This window comes from Vombatus ursinus, unplaced genomic scaffold, assembly GCF_900497805.2.
Source record: "Vombatus ursinus unplaced genomic scaffold, bare-nosed wombat genome assembly UNPS02014861.1, whole genome shotgun sequence".
Classification (NCBI taxonomy): domain Eukaryota; kingdom Metazoa; phylum Chordata; class Mammalia; order Diprotodontia; family Vombatidae; genus Vombatus; species Vombatus ursinus.
The window spans coordinates 7,336,072-7,353,284 of record NW_020954639.1 but is presented as its reverse complement, the minus strand read 5'-3'; the positions used below and the strand labels follow the sequence as shown (position 1 = coordinate 7,353,284).

The window sequence follows — 17,213 nt, the reverse complement described above, 5'->3', positions numbered from 1 at the left end:
CAGAAGTTTTAGAAAAGCTCAAAATAAAGAAAAACTTCTCAATTAGAGCTGCCTAAAAATGGAATGCATTATGACATATGGAGGTTTCCAGAAACAGGTGTGGGACAATTTACCATGTGGCAGGGATAACTTGGACTGGAAGACCTACATGGTCCCTTCCAACTCACATTCCATGAATATACAGATTTCTTTGCCTTTAGTCTCTGTACTTTCCAATCCCTTCATTTATGAAACTGCTAAAAAATCTCATAGGTCTGACCATGTCACTTCCCTGCTCAAAACCTCAAATGACTGCACACTGCCTAAAGTGTAATATATGGTCTCCTTTGCCTGGCATGTAGGGCAGGTAGGTGGTACAGGGGATACAGTGCTTAGCCTAGAGTCAGGAAGACTTAATGTCCCTGAGTTCAAATCTGGCCTCAGACACTTATCAGCTGTTACCCTGGGCAAGTCACCTGTCTGCCTCAGTTTCCTCATCTATAAAATGAGCTGGAGAAGGTAAAGGCAAACCACTCCAATATGTTGGCTAAGAAAACCGCAAATGGGGTCATGAAGAATAGGACATGACTAATCCCATTTAGCTTTCTATACTGACTCCACTAGTTACTATCTGATATCTAAGCAGGCTTTCCCACAAGACTAGAATCCATTTCTACAAAATCTCTACCTGCTGAAATTCTTTTCCTTTCAGTCAGTTCAGGTGCTAACTCCTCCATGAAGTTTTCTCTAATCTTCCAAATTCAAAGGAATGTTTCCCTCTTCAATTTTTTTTAAACAATGTATGGATCTATCCTCTGACCTTGATCACATTCTACATATCATAGTTATTTTGTATATTATATCTGACACTCTGCTGAAATGGATTGTAAACTCCTTGAAAACCTAAATTAAAGTTGTTTTTCTTGTTGTATCTACAGTGCCTAGTACAGTCCTTTGAATATAGTATGTGTTTACTGAATGTTCATTGAAATTTGCTGGTCTGTACTTCTCTATAAGAATAAAAAATCAGAAAACCTGAATTGTTTTGTCACTTTTAAAAAATCTAGGCCCTAGGACTTAGGTTATATTATTTTCTCAGTTCCCTTTAAATTCATTTTATTAAGTCCCTAAGTGCCAAGCAATATTCAATATGTAATGTAAGAAAGCTATTTAATAATAATAGAGCATACCACAGTGAATAAGGTGCCAGACTTGGAATCAGGAAGCCCTAGGTTCAAATATTGCCTCCAATCCTTAATACCTCTCTGAACCATGAGTAAATCTTTCAAGTTTTCTGAAACTTAGTTTCCTTATCTGTAAAATATAGATAACAGGTTTTAACACTTTCATCTCTGGAACTCCTGTCCTCAGGCTCCACTGTCCTGCAGGGGTGGGGAACCTGCGAGGCCACAAGTGGCCTTCTAGGTCTTTGGGTGTGGCCTTTTGACTGAGTCCAAGTTTTACAGAACAAATCCTTTTATTAAGGGGATATGTGCTGTGAAGTTTGGATTTAGTCAAAGGACCACACTTGAGGACCTAGAGGGCTACACATAGCCTCGAGACTGCAGGTTCCCCACCCCTGCTATAGCCTCACTTGGACCATTCTTTCAGACAGTCCACAGCTAGGCTTCACTTCACTCCTAATTCTTTGGCCATCTTTTCAAGAGCTGTCTTGACTAGTAACCCCACCTTTCTAGCTCTAGAATCATGATCAAATCAACTCTTCCACTGCTCCTGGAAAGGATGTGTCAGTCTATCCTGATACAGCCCCACTTACTCACCCAGATGAAATGGTATCACCATCCCCCTATATGTATTGTCTTATTATGCCATTAGAATATAAGAATTCTTATAGAGTATAAGATTCTTGAGGACAGAGACTGTTTTTGCTTTTAAAGCTAGTATAAAGATTAGTGTAAATAATAAATCCTATGAAGCGGGTTGTATGTATTTTAATTAGTATTCTTTGAAGTTATAATCACATAAAAAGCAACCCAATGGAAAAATACAATGCAATTTCAAATATATGCAACTACTTCAGGAAGTTCATTATTAGTACTAATCAAGACCTAGTTGTATTTGTATCTTCAGTGGTAGCACAGTACCTGGTAAACACTTAATAGATGCTTTCTTTTAATCATTCATTAATATTGATGAGAAAGTAAGTATGTAGTTTGGAAGTTGGTAATTATCTTTCAATTGCTTTTCATTCATTCACTGAGTTGCTACCATCAAATTAGATAATGTATTTATTGGGCTTTGGAAATCTTAAAGCATTATACAAATATGTTGCTACATTGTATACAACTTTATCTTTCTCAATAGACAGATTTTACAGTTTTGCTATCTTCAACATTCCCAAAACTGCTCATTACTCTCCATTTTCTGACTTGCCATCAGAGCTGCTTGCTTCTCCCACCAGAACTCCAGGGACCTTTGCCCTAGGAGTAGGGATTCTTAACCTTTTTTGAGTCACAGACCACTCTCATCATCTGATGAAGCCTATGGGATCCCTTCTTAGAATAATGTTTTAAAATACACAATATATTAATATATAAACTGTTATATAAAATACACAAAATACATAGTATTACAAAGAAAACAATTAAAAGAGTTATAAAAAAATTTTTTTTAAAACGAGTTCACAGATCTCAAGCTGAGAGCCCCTACCCCTAGAACTTTGAAAGTCTCACCAACTATCCAGTTTGGTGAGATCTCACATTATCTGTAGCTGTCCCTAAACTAGATCACGATCTTTTATAGGACTATAGATTTAGAGTTGAAGAGATTTCCAAGGTTTTTGAGTACAGCCAGATCATCTTTTCACTTCTTGCAATGCAAACTACTACTTCTGAAAAAGGTAGGTCAATATTTATTGTTCTGTTGAGTCACAAGAACACCCTTATGACTTCCTAGACCAAAACACCTTTTTACACCACCACTCCCCTCCACGTGGTCTCCCTAGTATCCCAAGCACTTAGTAAATGCCTTTTCAATCTTAGTCAATAAAGATTAAGTGCTACACAATTTTTTTTTAAAGAAGATAGTCCTTGCCCTCAAGGAGTTTACAATCTAATGGGGGAAGATGATACACAAAGAGCAGAAAAATCAGGGAAGGGGAAGGGCAGTCAGAGGATACCCAGCTCCAGAACAATAAGTTTGTGGAATCAAAACCAAACAGAGCAGCAGGTGGGAAATGAAAAGCTAATTCAGAGCCCTCAATAAAGGGAGGCTTTGCAAAGAGTATTTTGCTTCATCCTCCAAACAGAGGAGAGAGGCAACAGAGGTACTGAGGTGTTGAACATCAAAACTGAAGCAGCCTCCATGATGATGAGATTTCTGGTAATAAGCTTATCCTGGGAAGAAAGTATAATTTTCCAGAAGTGGAAACCAAGCAGAGCAGCTGGTGGGAAATAAAGGCCTTTGCCCATTAGTCCAAGTTCTTCCTAAGTCCTCATGACAAATCGTCTAGTTTGTTTGCCTCCAGTCTAACCTATATGTAACAGGAAAATGGCCAGTGAAACCCCAGCTTTCAGGAGGATGCATAGGATGCTAGGTGTGCTGCAATCCCTCATGTGGAATTCAGAGCAGGGGCAGACTATCTGGGATTAACTTGCCATGCAATGAAAGGCTTTTCAATTGGCTTCTGAGCTGGAATTGGGCATACATACAAGACCTCATTAACTCAACTGTGACCAGTTTTCTCCTAGGCAATGTGCAAGTATGGAGGCACAGCTTCCTGATAGAGAGAGCACCAGAATCCTATTACCCTCACCCAAATCAACATGAAGTCAATAAGCACGTGGCCCTGCTGTTGCTTACATAATTAGTGTCTATTATTTCCTGTCATAAGTGAAGGGGGACTGAATTCTGCTATGAATTCAGGCTATGACTTTGTGGGCTTCAAAAGTTTGAAAGAGAGAGCCACCAGGAGCCCAGTGACAGGAGTTTGTGGGAAGCTGGGCTCAGTGGAGAGCTCTAGAGTGGCCATCCCAACTCACAAAAAGGAACTGGATCCCCAGAGTCTCTAGGATTACTCCTGGGGGGTCAGGGCTTGTCTTTCTAAATCTACAGCTCACAAGGCTTCCTATGATGATTACTAGTTACATCAATTAGTCTGATTTAACTAGCTTTTGCTGTTGTTGAGTCACTTCAGTCCTGTCCAACTCTTTGGGATCCCATTTGGGGTTTTCTTGGCAAAGATACTGGAGTGGTTTGCCATTTCCTTGTTCACCTCATTTTACAGATGAGGAAACTGAAGCAAACAGAGTTAAATGACTTGCCCAAGGTCACACTGCTAATAAGTGTCTGAGACTAGATTTGAAATCAGAGAGTTGAGTCTTCCTTGCTTCAGGCCTGGCACTGTATCCACCGCACTGCCAGCTAACCAACTAGCTTTTAGAAAGGGTAATTTACGAAGGTGTTACAGTATAAATAGTTGCCAAAAATAAACCCTTCAAAAAAATGACATACTTTCCCACTGGTACCTAGAGTCCAAGAAAAAGTGGGCTGAACTTTAGAGAATACATATGACCAAAGAGGTGACACAACTCCTGGGATTCTTTTGCTGGAGTCCTCAGGATAACCCCCTTAGGTATGGGGAAGTTTTTCTGCTGGGCTCTTTGCAGATCCTTGAATCTATGTCCATTCTTTCTTTGGCTCCCAATGCAGGCCTTAACACCAGCTTTCCCAGAGACCTTATTAGGATACTGATGGGAAGTCCAAAATCCTTCAGCTCCATTAAATATCATAAGATCTTCCTCCAAACAAAGGACATGTGGGAGGTTGAAAGGGATTAGGACACTTTCCCTTCCTCCCCCGCAAGTGATTCCTTCTCAAGAGTTTAGCTAGAACATTCCTTGCCACAGCCAGGCAATCAACTTTCTGATCCCAACTAGCCCAATGGTTTTATAAAGGTCCTGGAGGGCAAAATCAAATCTCCCAATTAAGCTCAATAAACTTTCAGCACCTCAGTGGGTCTATATCTGGTAAACAATCAAGATAGTTCTCACCTGTTAAATGATTTCACCTTGCCAGGGTATCTTATCACTTAAAGTAAGGTAGAGTAATAGTCCAGGGAAGTCTCAGGCTTATACCCACCCTTATAATGCTGTCTTCTATAAACAAAGACAGTAGTACCATTTGCTAAACTTTTCAATCAAGAGTGTGACTGGAAAGATATGGTCTGCTTATAGAAAATCCTTGTTTCCACACTAGTGGCCAAAAAATGCTAAAATATGTAAAAGAAGGCCTCTAGTACACTGAGTAAATGAAGCTCTGTAGGAGACATGTGAGAATACGGATAAGAAACATATGGTATTAGAAGGTATAGATGGATGGGTTGGTATTTGTCCCTAGATACCCATATATACAAAAATCACAGATCCAGTAAGGTTTTTTAGTATGTATATGTATGAACAATATAAAACATTCCATTAATAGTTAAGGTGAAAGATGTCTTCCTAAATCCTTATAATTTCGGTCCCAGGGAATGAATAAAAGAAAAAAAAACATTTATTAAACATTTGTTAAGTGTCAATCGTTGTAGATATAAATACAAAAGGAAAGATAGTCCCTGACCTCAAAGGGTTTACATTCTAATAAGAGACAACAAATTTCCTATAAATGTTATTAAAATTTCTGTGCAAACTCTTTTTCTAGAAATGTTTTTTTAAAATGGTAATACTAGCCAAAATAGGAAAATGTCATGTGTCATTTTGGCGTAAGTATATTATTTTTTCTTTTAAAAATGTTTTATTTATTCTTTTTCCATTTCTTAAATTGTCGTCATTTCCCAGTTTTTTCTCCCTCCCAAACACAGCCCTCTCCTATAATCAATAGTCTAGCGAAACAAATCAAGGCTTTGACCAGTTCTGAAAATCTATACCTTATTCCAAACTTCTAGTCAACCCTCCATTCTGAGAAATGAGGAATGCTCTTTTCAAAGTCATGATTCATTTCTGAACTGATCAGTTTTGAAGTTTTTCAGACTTTTTTCCCTTATATCACTGTGGTAATCATTTAATTGCAGTCTTGTTTCTGCCTCTTTTATTCTGAATTAATTCATACAAATCTTTCTAAATTTCTCTGAATTCTTATGTAATTTCTTAAGGATAAAGACTGGACCTGGAACTTCATTGAAATAGGGAAGACATGAATGATGAAACTCCCTCTACCAAAACAAATCAGTACTTTTGTTGCAATTTACAGTATAACATTACAGAGAAGTGTACAGTCTTGAGAATTTAAGTGACTTGCCCAGGGTCAAATGGCCAGTAAGTATCAGAAATGGGCCTTGAACCCAAGTTTCCCTTTGCCCTCCAAAGTTCAGAGGCATATTCTTAGAAAATGAAACAAAGAAATTTGGGGGAACTAGTTTTTTTTTTTTAATGCTAATGTTTGGCTAATACATCTATTTATAAGATGATTTCCCCCTATTCAGCTGCCCAATTCAACGTTCATATAACTTTCTCTAAATCGAGACTGCTATTAGAAATGTAAATGTTTTACTTCTGCTTCAGTGAATTAAGAAGATCTAAGGAAGTAGAATAAAAATTCCACTTACAATTAATACATATTTGTTGTTGTTGGTTTTGATAAGATTATGCAATAAACAAGAAAGATCAACCAGTAATGTAACAACTGAATAATATCAGTGAGAAAGGATAACAAATTTAAAGCTAGAAGAGACCTCAAAGATCAGCTACACTAGTTGGTACTAATCTCTTGTCTTTGAATTTTGTTTTTCAATATTTTGATAACTGTATTTCAATATAATGAACTTCCTTTTTAATCCTGTGTATTTTATTTTATGAAATTAAAAACATTATTGTGAGAAGAGGTCCATAGGCTTCACCAGACTACCAAAGAGTAGTTTGACACAAACTCTACATGACACAAAAAAGGTTAAGAACAACTAAGTATGGTCTAGGAGTCCTGTCGGGGACCCATGAGGTCAAAACTATTTTCATAATATTAAGATGCTTTAATTTCTAATTTGGTAAATATCAATAGACATATCCCATGTAAACAAAAGTCTCTGGGGGCAGTCCTTCATAATTTTTAAAACTATAAAGTGGTCTTTAGAACAAAAAGTTTGAGAACCACTGATCTAAACTAACACTTCCATTTTGCAGATGAGGTAACTGAGGCCAAAATTTGAACCCAGATCCTGATTCCAAATCAATTGCACTTTCTACTGTACCACACTGAACCTCATTATCTTTTATATTAAAATATATGAAATGAATAGTAAGAAGAGTAAGATAATCAGAACATTATCCATTCCTTAAAGCCTACTCTAAAGCTTACCAAATAACGTGGCTCTCCAATCATTGTAGCAAAGATGCAATAAATTACAGCTCAAAAAGCACTCATTTTCTACCAAAGATCAGTATTTCTATAAAAAGGATACAGGCTGTACAGAGTAGCCAGTCAATATAAGTGAGAAAAAGTAGCAGCTAATTAAGATGAAAAACCAAGTAACTGAACTAAATCACAGATAAATACATTACAACCCTGATAGTTAAGTGCTCTAAAAAACCTGTCACCTAATATAGTCAAAGGAAAATTGCAAGCATCAAACAACTACTAACAACTCCACCTGAATTGTATCAGATATGACAAATAATAATTTTTAATCCTCAGTTTTATTTAATAAGTTCAGGACCGTTTTCCCTGGGTAAGGAACTGTCTTCATAAACTATTTCAGAGCAACTTCAAGAAATATCACCTTCAAGTTATATAATCAAAGGTTTAATCTAAAATCATCCCAAAAAAGTTTCAGATGTCCATAATTACAGTCTCCACGTCAGTGTGTTATAACTTAATAAGGGGATCTATGATGTCCAACATTCTACAATAGATCATTTCCAATTCAAAACAAAGTTTACAGTAGTAATAAAAGCAAGAATCAATAATAAATCTCTGGAAGATAGCAACACTTCAAGCATTAAACTAACCATGAAGAACAACCTATGACTTTAAGTTAAAGTATAAATTTTTTTCTTTAATGTAGCTAGAGAATTCTAAACAGAAATGTGGATCATTAATTGTGGTTGAAGAGGTTATCAACCACCCATTTCAAATGCTAGTAATCTTTGGTCAACAACAGTGCTAATTTACTGAAAATATTTCAGATGTCTGCTGCTTCTTTCAAGAGCTAACAATAGCCAGAAGTATGCCTACTATGAGATTTAGAGGGCCAATCTTGAGGCCAGTAATGCCAAATTAAATCATTACCTGAAATAACAATGAATAAAAATGTCTTCCAAATAACCTGTTAAAGAAAATCGGTAATTTCTTAAAAATCATTAAAGCTATTTATCAATTTAAAGATATTTCAAAATCTACTTAATTTTTTAACCTATCAAAATACTTTAACCTTGAATCAAAAGCATATACAGTTTAAAGTTATATTGTCCATCTAACCTTCCATCTAATCAGTCTAGAGAGTACACTCACTTGTTTAAAGATACAGAGGTTAGAAAAAAAAAGGTTGAACACTGTAACAACCAGTTAAAAAGCAACAGTAAATATTAACAGCTTTTTAAGTAGTAATGTTGGCATCAAGTAAAAGACATTGATGGAAATAAAGATATACAAGACTCACACTCACTGATGTGTTGGTAACTGGAAACAAATGGTATATGGATGCCTGGTAGCTAATTTTAAAAGTCTCAGAGTGGCCAGAAACATATATGACTCTATCATACATGTAGAAATACAAATAGCAAAGATAATTTTAAAAAAATACCATGTGCATGCTGTAGAAATGTTCTTTCACAAGCCTCTACTGACCATCTGTAAATATATATTCCTCAAAGAACTGTGACTGTCTTAGGGATAGAGACTATTAATTGATATTTTGCCTATACTTCATTCTTTATCGGAGAAATTTATTTCAATTGGAGTAAAAGGTATAATCTTTCAAAATTTGGATGTTCAATTCAATGCAATTCAGCAAACAATTTATAAAGCACCTACTATGTGCTGCAAGTACTGTCTTAGGTAATGGTGATACATAGACATAAAAAAAAAAGGCCCTTCTCACAAAGTAGATTCTATTTAAGGAATACAAAATCTACGTTTCAATAAACCAAGTAAGCCATGTCTTCCAATGTCCAGCATATGTTCAATGCTGTGCTTGTACAATAACAAGTTTATTTCTCCCCTCCACTTACTCTACAATATATGGACTCTGACCTCCTGGCTGCTCCTCAAATAAGACACCCCATCTCCAGAATCAGTAGCTGTCCATCACGCCTGGAATTCTATTCATCTTCATCTTCTCCTGGACTCCTTCAAGTCTTAACTAAAAACCCCTTTCTACAGAAAGAAAGCCTTTTTCTGGTCCTCCTCAATGTAAGTGCATTGCTCTGAGATTTCCTTCAATTTATCCAGTTTCTATCTGGTCTGTACACAGTTGTTTTGTCTCTCCGGATTAGATTGCGAATTTCCTGATAGCAGGGGCTGTTTCTGCCTTTCTTAGTATCGCCACCATTTAGCACAGTGCCTGGTACTTAATTTGCCTCTGTGTTTTGGGTATGTCAGAGGTACACATGAATGCTAAATTTGAAAGGAGGGGGGCGGCAGTAATTTAATGCAGCCTTCGAACAATATAAATTTGCAGAGGGCAGAAGCCTAATCCAGCAAAGCCCACTTGGTGGGTCCTCAAACTGTGGCGAATGAGTGGAGCATGTCTGGTGCACTGATAGACATCTTGTGGGTACCTCTGCTGTGCTGGGGGAGGAAATGGGGTGCAGCCCCCAGGTGCCGTGCACTTCCTTGGACCCTGGATGCTGAGGAGGATGAGGAGCGCCCCAGTCCCATCTTTTTGGGGCTCTCGAGGAAACAAAGTGAAAACGTTTCCTGCCGCGGGGTTCATTAAGGAGATGACCTCGGGGCACCCCACACACACATGTGTATGTTACACTCATGCACACATGCACACTGATGCGCGTTATATTTATACCCCACACCCTCTCCTTCCTCCTCCTCCTCCCTCCCTTCCACGGGAGGAAATGGGGCCAAGGAAGGGGCGGCCAAGGCCGCCGGCCCGGGGAGGCCTGGGGCTTGGGCCCGGGCGGTTTCCAGGGCCCCCTCCCAGAACCTCGCCGCCGCCACCCGGGGAGGCCGGCTCGGCTGCGCCGCAGGGCCCGGCCCTCAGCGGGGTTACCTGTCTGGAAAGGCCGGGCGAGGGGCGGGGAGCCGGAAAGGCCGGGCCGGGCCAGGCCAGGCCGGGGCCGGGCTGTCAGCTCGGCCCCCTCCTCAGGGCGCTGCCATGACTGAGCTGCCCCGGAGGCCCGGGCCCGCGAGCGAGAGGGTGGTGGGGTGGGGAGGGGGCCCCCCGGGGCAGGGGGGAGCTGGTGCCAGGGGAGGGGGCCGGCGGCCAGCGGCCCGCCGGGCCGGGGCGCCCCCCGCGCGCCCGCCACTCACCAGGCCTCCCGCGCGGGCACAGGGACTAGATGCGGGTCTCCGCCGTCCGAGGATGCCCCCGGCGCGGAGAGGGGGAGGGGAAGGGGGAAGGGAGAAGGGGAGGACCCGCCGCGGGCTGGGTCGGCTGGTCGCTGTCCTCGTCCTCCTCCTCCTCCTCCTCTCTTACCCCCCCGCCCCCGTCGTCTCTCCCGACTCCGACCTCCCTCCCAGCTCTCCGGGCGATGGTAGAATCCGAGGTACGGCGAGCGAGGAGGGAGAAACTTAGTGCGATTGCAAAAGGCCGTCCTAAATAAATAAATAAATAACGAGAAAGTGAGATGGGAGCCGGCTCTACCGGACCGAGGAGCCGGAGGGAGCGAGGAGTCCCTAGCAGGCCTGGACCGGAAAGGGGGCGCGGGGGGGGGGGGTGTCTCCTGCTGCCCTCCTCCCACGCCCCAGCCCCTGGGTCACCCACACACTCCACCAGCCCGTGACTCAGGGCTTTAGGGTTCCGGAAGTTAGAGACGCCCTGCTAGGACCCCAAGTCAGCGATCCCACATGGGTGGGGGGGACCTTGCATCTCCTCCACCTCACCCCGCCCCCCCCACACTGAAACTCACCAACTCCCAGGACCCGCAAAGGTCCCTCCCTCTCACCTCCAAAAACACCTGCAGCGTGGACTCCCCATCCTCACAGCCCCAGAACGGGGGCCAACACAGTTCGCAGAACTTGGGGTGACTTGGTACCCACCGTGGAGGGGAAGGAATAAGCATTTATTAAGCGCCTCCTGTCTGCCAGGCATTAAGCGCTTTCCAAATATTATCTTACAAGAAGACATCCAAGCATGGCTACCTTTATTTTTAGAATCAGTTCTGGAATCTTAGATCACATATGGAAGGATGGTTTCCTAGAAATCAATTAATCCAAGCCTCTCTTTTTACAGATGAAAAACTGAGGCCCACGGCGGGGAAAATGACTTGGCAAAATGGGTACAGTTTTGAAACACAGGTACTCTTGACTTCAAGTCCAGCCCTCTTTCCATGAGTAGGTCACATCATTGTTTCTACCTGCTGGGAGTGTATATGCCTTCTAGTGACCAACTATTTCTCTAAGTTTTTAAAGTAAATTAAAAAGCAATCTTCACAAACTTTATATGAATTTTCATACTTAATACTTTATATGAATTTTCATACTTTCTAACATCATTACATGCATTCATATGTACTTAATGATCGAATCATGCCAACAAGCTCTTTCTCAAATATAAAACTACATACAGTTAAAGCCTGATGCCCACAGCCAGAAGATACTAGTTTTTCCCCCTTTCCCCAATATAATTGGCATGCATGCTATATATAATGTAGGTTCTTCATTTAACCCTTAAAGTACAATTTCTCTTGAGCAAAGGAACAAGGGAATCTGGGCTAGTCACTTAGCTCTCACAGTCTCCATGTTTTTTCATCTGTAAAATGAGATTGGACTTGGAGGTCTCTTCTGGGTCTAATCTTATAATCCCTCTTTGTTAATCAGTAGAGAACCCCAAGGAGACTCTGACCCAATCATGACTCTTGTTCTTGGCTTTCTACCTCTTTTCCACAATCGGTCTTCTCCAATATTATCTTGCAGTCCTAATCCATAGTGCCAGGGGTATCCCAAATACACTGAATCTGCAGTGCACCTCAATTTGTAAAAATTTGGTACTTAAACAGTGTGAAGTTTTCCCATTAAAATTTATCTTATTTAGATAAAGCATTTATTAAATGTTTACCCTGTGCTAAGCCCTGGGAGTACAAATACAAGCAAAAAAAAAAAGTGGTCTTTTCCTTCAATGATCTTACACTTTAATGGGGGAAGACAACCCATGGCTGACATTGGTAGGCACTCCCTCAAATGGAGAGTCCCAAGAGAACACAGAAGAGGAAAAGGCCACAGGGATAAATAAGTCTCTACCATGAGAAGGTCCCTGGGAAGGAGGTAGAAAAATAGTCAGGAGAGTCAAAGGCTGAGCTAGGTTAGAGGGGAGCATTTCTGGCACGAATACTTTTTAAAATGTAATTTAAAATTTACAGATAACAGGTCAAAAACATAGTAGACCTAACTTTAAAATATATGTGTATTACTAAATCATTTGTATTATGTAATTGGAAGACTGGCCAATAAGGACCCTTTCTTAAATCATGGTTTGGATTTTCCCTTCCTGGTGGATTATATAGAACATGCATAGATATTTCTTGCCTAATTCCAGTCTATTTTTGGTGAATGAATCTCTTGAGATTGGAATCCCTCAGTGAACTATAAATTGGAGATGTCCATCAGAACAATTAGAGGGGGTCTCACTGGCAACCAGAGTCAACGACAGAACCTGCCAGAGTAGTAGTGATTTCTGGAGATAGGAAGGACTCCATATGTTCTCTACACTTATTTTGGTAGCTAGGTGGCACAGTGGATAGAGCACTGGGTCTGAAGTTAGGAAAACCTCAGTTCAAATCTGGCCTATGACACTTGTATTAGCTGTGTGACCCTGGGTGAGTCACTTAATTTCTGCCTGACTCAGTTTCTTCATCTGTAAAATAAAAGGAATAATAGCTCCAACCTCCAAGGATTGTTGTGAGGATCAAATAAGATAATAATTGTAAAGCACTTTGCACAGTGCCTGGCACAAAGTAAACACTATATAAGGGTTAGTTATCATCATTATAATTGTGCCTCATTCCCCTTGAGAGTTGGAGCTCCTTCTCTCCAGAGAGAACATTCAAGGGGAAAGTATGTCCCCAGTTTTGGGAGTTAGGGTGGAAGAATGCTTTGTAACTGTTCTTGCTGTACCTTATCAGTAAATACCCTTTTTAGAAGCTATTGGAGTACTGGTGGTTAATTTCTATTGAGGTACACATCACTTGGGGATCACAGTCTCTCAGGTTTAGTATTAGAACCTACTTTGCAGACTGGCTGAAGACTGGGAGCCTTCTAATTGGAGGAGAGCTGAATTTGACTGTCGTTTTAGCTCTTGCTCTCTATTGCCATCTACAGCTAGAAAGAGGTGAAACTTTTCTGAAGGGCCAGCTGGTTCATCCTCCATCTCTGGTGGGCAGAAAAAGAAACTTGAAGGAAAATGCAACACCTTGTGGAAAAAAAGCATTGACTGGGCTCGTTTGCATTGCATAGAGATCCAAAGTGTGGAGCTTTGCAGTTTTCTGACTGAAAGGGAACTGCTTGTCTTTAGACTTTATAGTGCTTGCGTGATACTTTCTCAGTGTCTTTTTTAGGGGTGATTGTGAATTGAAGAAGCTTGTCATTGTTTCATCAATTCAAAAGTAAATGAGGAGAATATTTGCTCAGTGGTAAGGACCAGAAGGGAAATTATTTGCAAAACTATCTTTATGTGGGCCAGATTGATCCTTAAAAGATCAAGAACATCAAGGCTGGCAGTCCAGAGTTTCAAGTTGCCCCAAGCATATGGTTGTCCTCACTCATGTGTCTCCCTGCTAGGTTTCTGCTATTATGTGCCTACTCTTCCCCACGAATACTGTGAGTAGTAATGGAAGAATATTACCCAAGCTTATGAGTTAATTTTGATGTATTGATTATTCATGCATTACCTTATACTGAGTAACTGCAAGTATTATTTTTTTTTGCTTTTTCATTAAATAAATGTTTTATGTTAAAGAGTTAATGGTGTGATCATTGTGATAGATTTATTTTGTGTAGATGGAAATCACAATGGTGGAGGCTAGTGAACTACAGTAAAAAGTAGACGATATTTATCCCTCATTCCCTGCACCAGATTTACTCTTAGTACCACCAGAGAGTTTAAGTTGTAGATACTTGGTGGTGGTACTTCTCTAGGAACCCAGAATTCACAGTATTAGGGCAAGTTAGGATGGGAGAGTTGGCCTAGAGAAAGAGCAGGTCACCCTAGTCAAGGGGCTATAGTGTAAGGATCTACCCAGATACCTGCATCTGTTACATGTGAAATAAAGATACTTTCACTGGTAGGAACTGTTCGCTCCATATCAAAGCATTCCAGTTATAATGACCATTAGTTTATTAAATTTCAGTAGTGTCATCAAGTAACCTTTCTGATCAATGCTTTTATTGCTACCAAGAACAACATAATTGGCAGTACTCCATACCTACTGCCATTTGGGCTAGGGGCCTATTAATCTGTGCTTTGGAATTTCAGAAGATTAAAAAAAAGATGGATATATAAGACTAATTCATTTCTTGGTCGAGATCACTAGAAGGAATCCAACAACTAGTCATGACTTCAGTTCAGAAGAACTCAGCAATGAATGGTGCCAAAGTGCTAGTAGGAGCTACAGCCTGTGTATTGGGTCTGGTTATGAAATCTTAGTTTTTAAGTTGTACGCCCCTATCTGGGTTCATTCTCCCAAGTTGCATAAGCAGGTTGACTCTCCAGAGGGCAATGACTACTGCTATCCTTAGGATTTTAGGGGTAACCTTGAGGTATTATTTATTCTAGTACTATCATTCACAAACCCCTATTCAGTGTGCTTCCTTAAGAGCAATTAATAGTTGACATCTCACCAATTTCAATTAATCAGCTGATATTAATTAGCTTTTATAAAGGGATATTTACTAAGAAGCTGTAGTAAGGACAAAAGTACAAAAATATCCCCCTAAACTGGGAAGTACACTCTCCTTACCTCACTAATGGTGCAATGGAGAGAGTGCGGAGCGTGGACTGAGTAAGACGTGAGTAATCCAGTCTCAGACACTTACTAGTCACATGATGGTAAGCAAGTTCCTTAACCTGTTTGCCTCAGTTTTCTCAACTGTTAAATGAGAGAATATAATAGCACTTCACTTGCAAGGTTGCTGTGAGATTCAAATGAGACAATATTTGTAAAAAGTGCTTAGCACAGTGCTATGTAAATGCTTATTCTCTTCTCTTCCTCCTATACAACCCTTAGGAAGAGTGAACTCAAACTTAAGTGGTTGAAATAAAACATTTCACTCATTTTCTTAGCAAGAGGGATACTTTCTGGCACTTGCATCCTTTTCTTCCTTTTGGGGGTCCCATGAAGTTCACAGCCAAGTGCTACATAAAAATGGAGGAGGTGGTCACTTGCTTGCAGAACATGGTTCTCCTCCTATACTAGATTGATTAACTACTAGGATACATCATTTGTATTGTTACTCAGGGTTGGTGACTCAAAGAAGTTAGCTCTTCATTTATCAGAAGATTCTGCTCCTAGTTCTAATGGCTGGACCTTTGACAGCATTTCAAACCTTTTGAAACTCACAAGGTGATAACATGTTCTAACCCATCCCTGGATACACATTCACTTAAAATCAGCAAAGAATTAAAAAAAAGGAACAGACACCATGGGTTCAGGGAAACATCTCTTCATTAATTTCCTCTTTGCAGATGTCTGACCTTCCATGTATTAACATCTAAGATAAAAACTCCATTTTTCTTCCTCATCCTGTCACACATATCCTAAAGATGGTATATTTTTAGATAGCCTATCTTGAACATCTAACTAGCTAGGTTAATTGTACATTACATTGTGGTATACTCTCCTTGTTTCCTAAGCCTAGACCAACCTTTTATTTATTTACTCCTCTCTTTGACTGGTCTTCATTCCTTAATAACATACAAATGTAACCAGATAGTGCCCATCAAAGGTGTGTATGTATTGGGTACTTGGTACAAAACTATAACATATGATGTTACATACTGTGGATTTCTATCTTAGCTATATATTTAGTCTACAATATATAGAAGGTATAACCAGGAGAGCTTCAGAAACTTGATAAGGTTTTAGTACCCAAGATTGAATCAAGGAGCCACAATCTCTGGGGCCACAGGCTTTATATACATACATACATGTATACATATTTGTGAGCAATGCATCTATTATATTCATACTGTGAATATGACAGTATTTGCACAACTTGGCATTTGGTATTTTTTTTTAATGAAGGGGAGTAGAAGGGACAAGCAATATGTATATATATATATATACATATATATACACACAGATATACTACATATTTATCTATATATATATACATGTGTATTTATGTTATATGTATGTATGTCTCTAGATTATAGATAGAATTAAATATTAATTTATATGTAGGTATGGAGACAGATTAGATATAGACATAATACCTGTCATATAGACTTAACATCAAGTAATTGGGCCCAGAGAAGAAGGAAGACTGAGCATGACTGACCTGGGCTGTTCCCTAAAATGGAGGTTCCTGGAGGAACTATCCAATTCAGTTAAATTCAACAAGTGTTAATTAAGCACTTACTATGTGCCAGGCACTTTGCTAAGTGGTGGGAATACAAATACAAACAAAAAGAATACCTATCCTCAAGGAGCTTACAGCTTAATGGGAAAAGACAACACACAAAAGGAAACAGAAAAGGAAGGTAGGAAATGAGGTGCTTCCATGGAATATGGTGGAGAAAGAAGTACGAAGAGTCAGGATCAGAGCCCAGAAAGGGATGAAGGACTAATCCAAGGAAAAGGCTGCCGAGGCAGAGGGATCCTCCAGCATGAGAAGGCTGTTCAATAGCCATACTGATTTTTATATCTCTTACCTCTCAGGAGACTCCCCACTAATTACGGACCTTACCTTGTAATGACATCCTTCTGTACCCAAACATGGTTGTTGACATACACCTTCCTGGGAAATTAAAAGTCCTGGGAATTTCTTCTAATAAGAGATGATTTCTGGGTCAAAAGTATCATGGGAAATAAATCCTGGAGACTTCTCTCCTCAGCCATGTCCTCTTGATACTTCCCCCAGTTTAAAACAATAACTTTAATCCTGCAAATCAC

At 39.9% G+C, this 17,213-nt stretch overlaps 1 protein-coding gene across 1 annotated transcript in view; it reads right to left on the bottom strand.

Annotated features, from left to right (window-relative positions):
* The window catches only part of CUL2 (cullin 2), a 117,423-nt gene extending 106,841 nt beyond the window's left edge, over window positions 1-10,582 (bottom strand). Inside the window, exon 1 of the mRNA XM_027841617.1 lies at window positions 10,417-10,582. The gene's annotated coding sequence lies outside the window, so the exon portion shown is untranslated. The remainder of the gene's footprint in view (window positions 1-10,416) is intronic.
* Window positions 10,583-17,213: the final 6,631 nt, after the last annotated feature.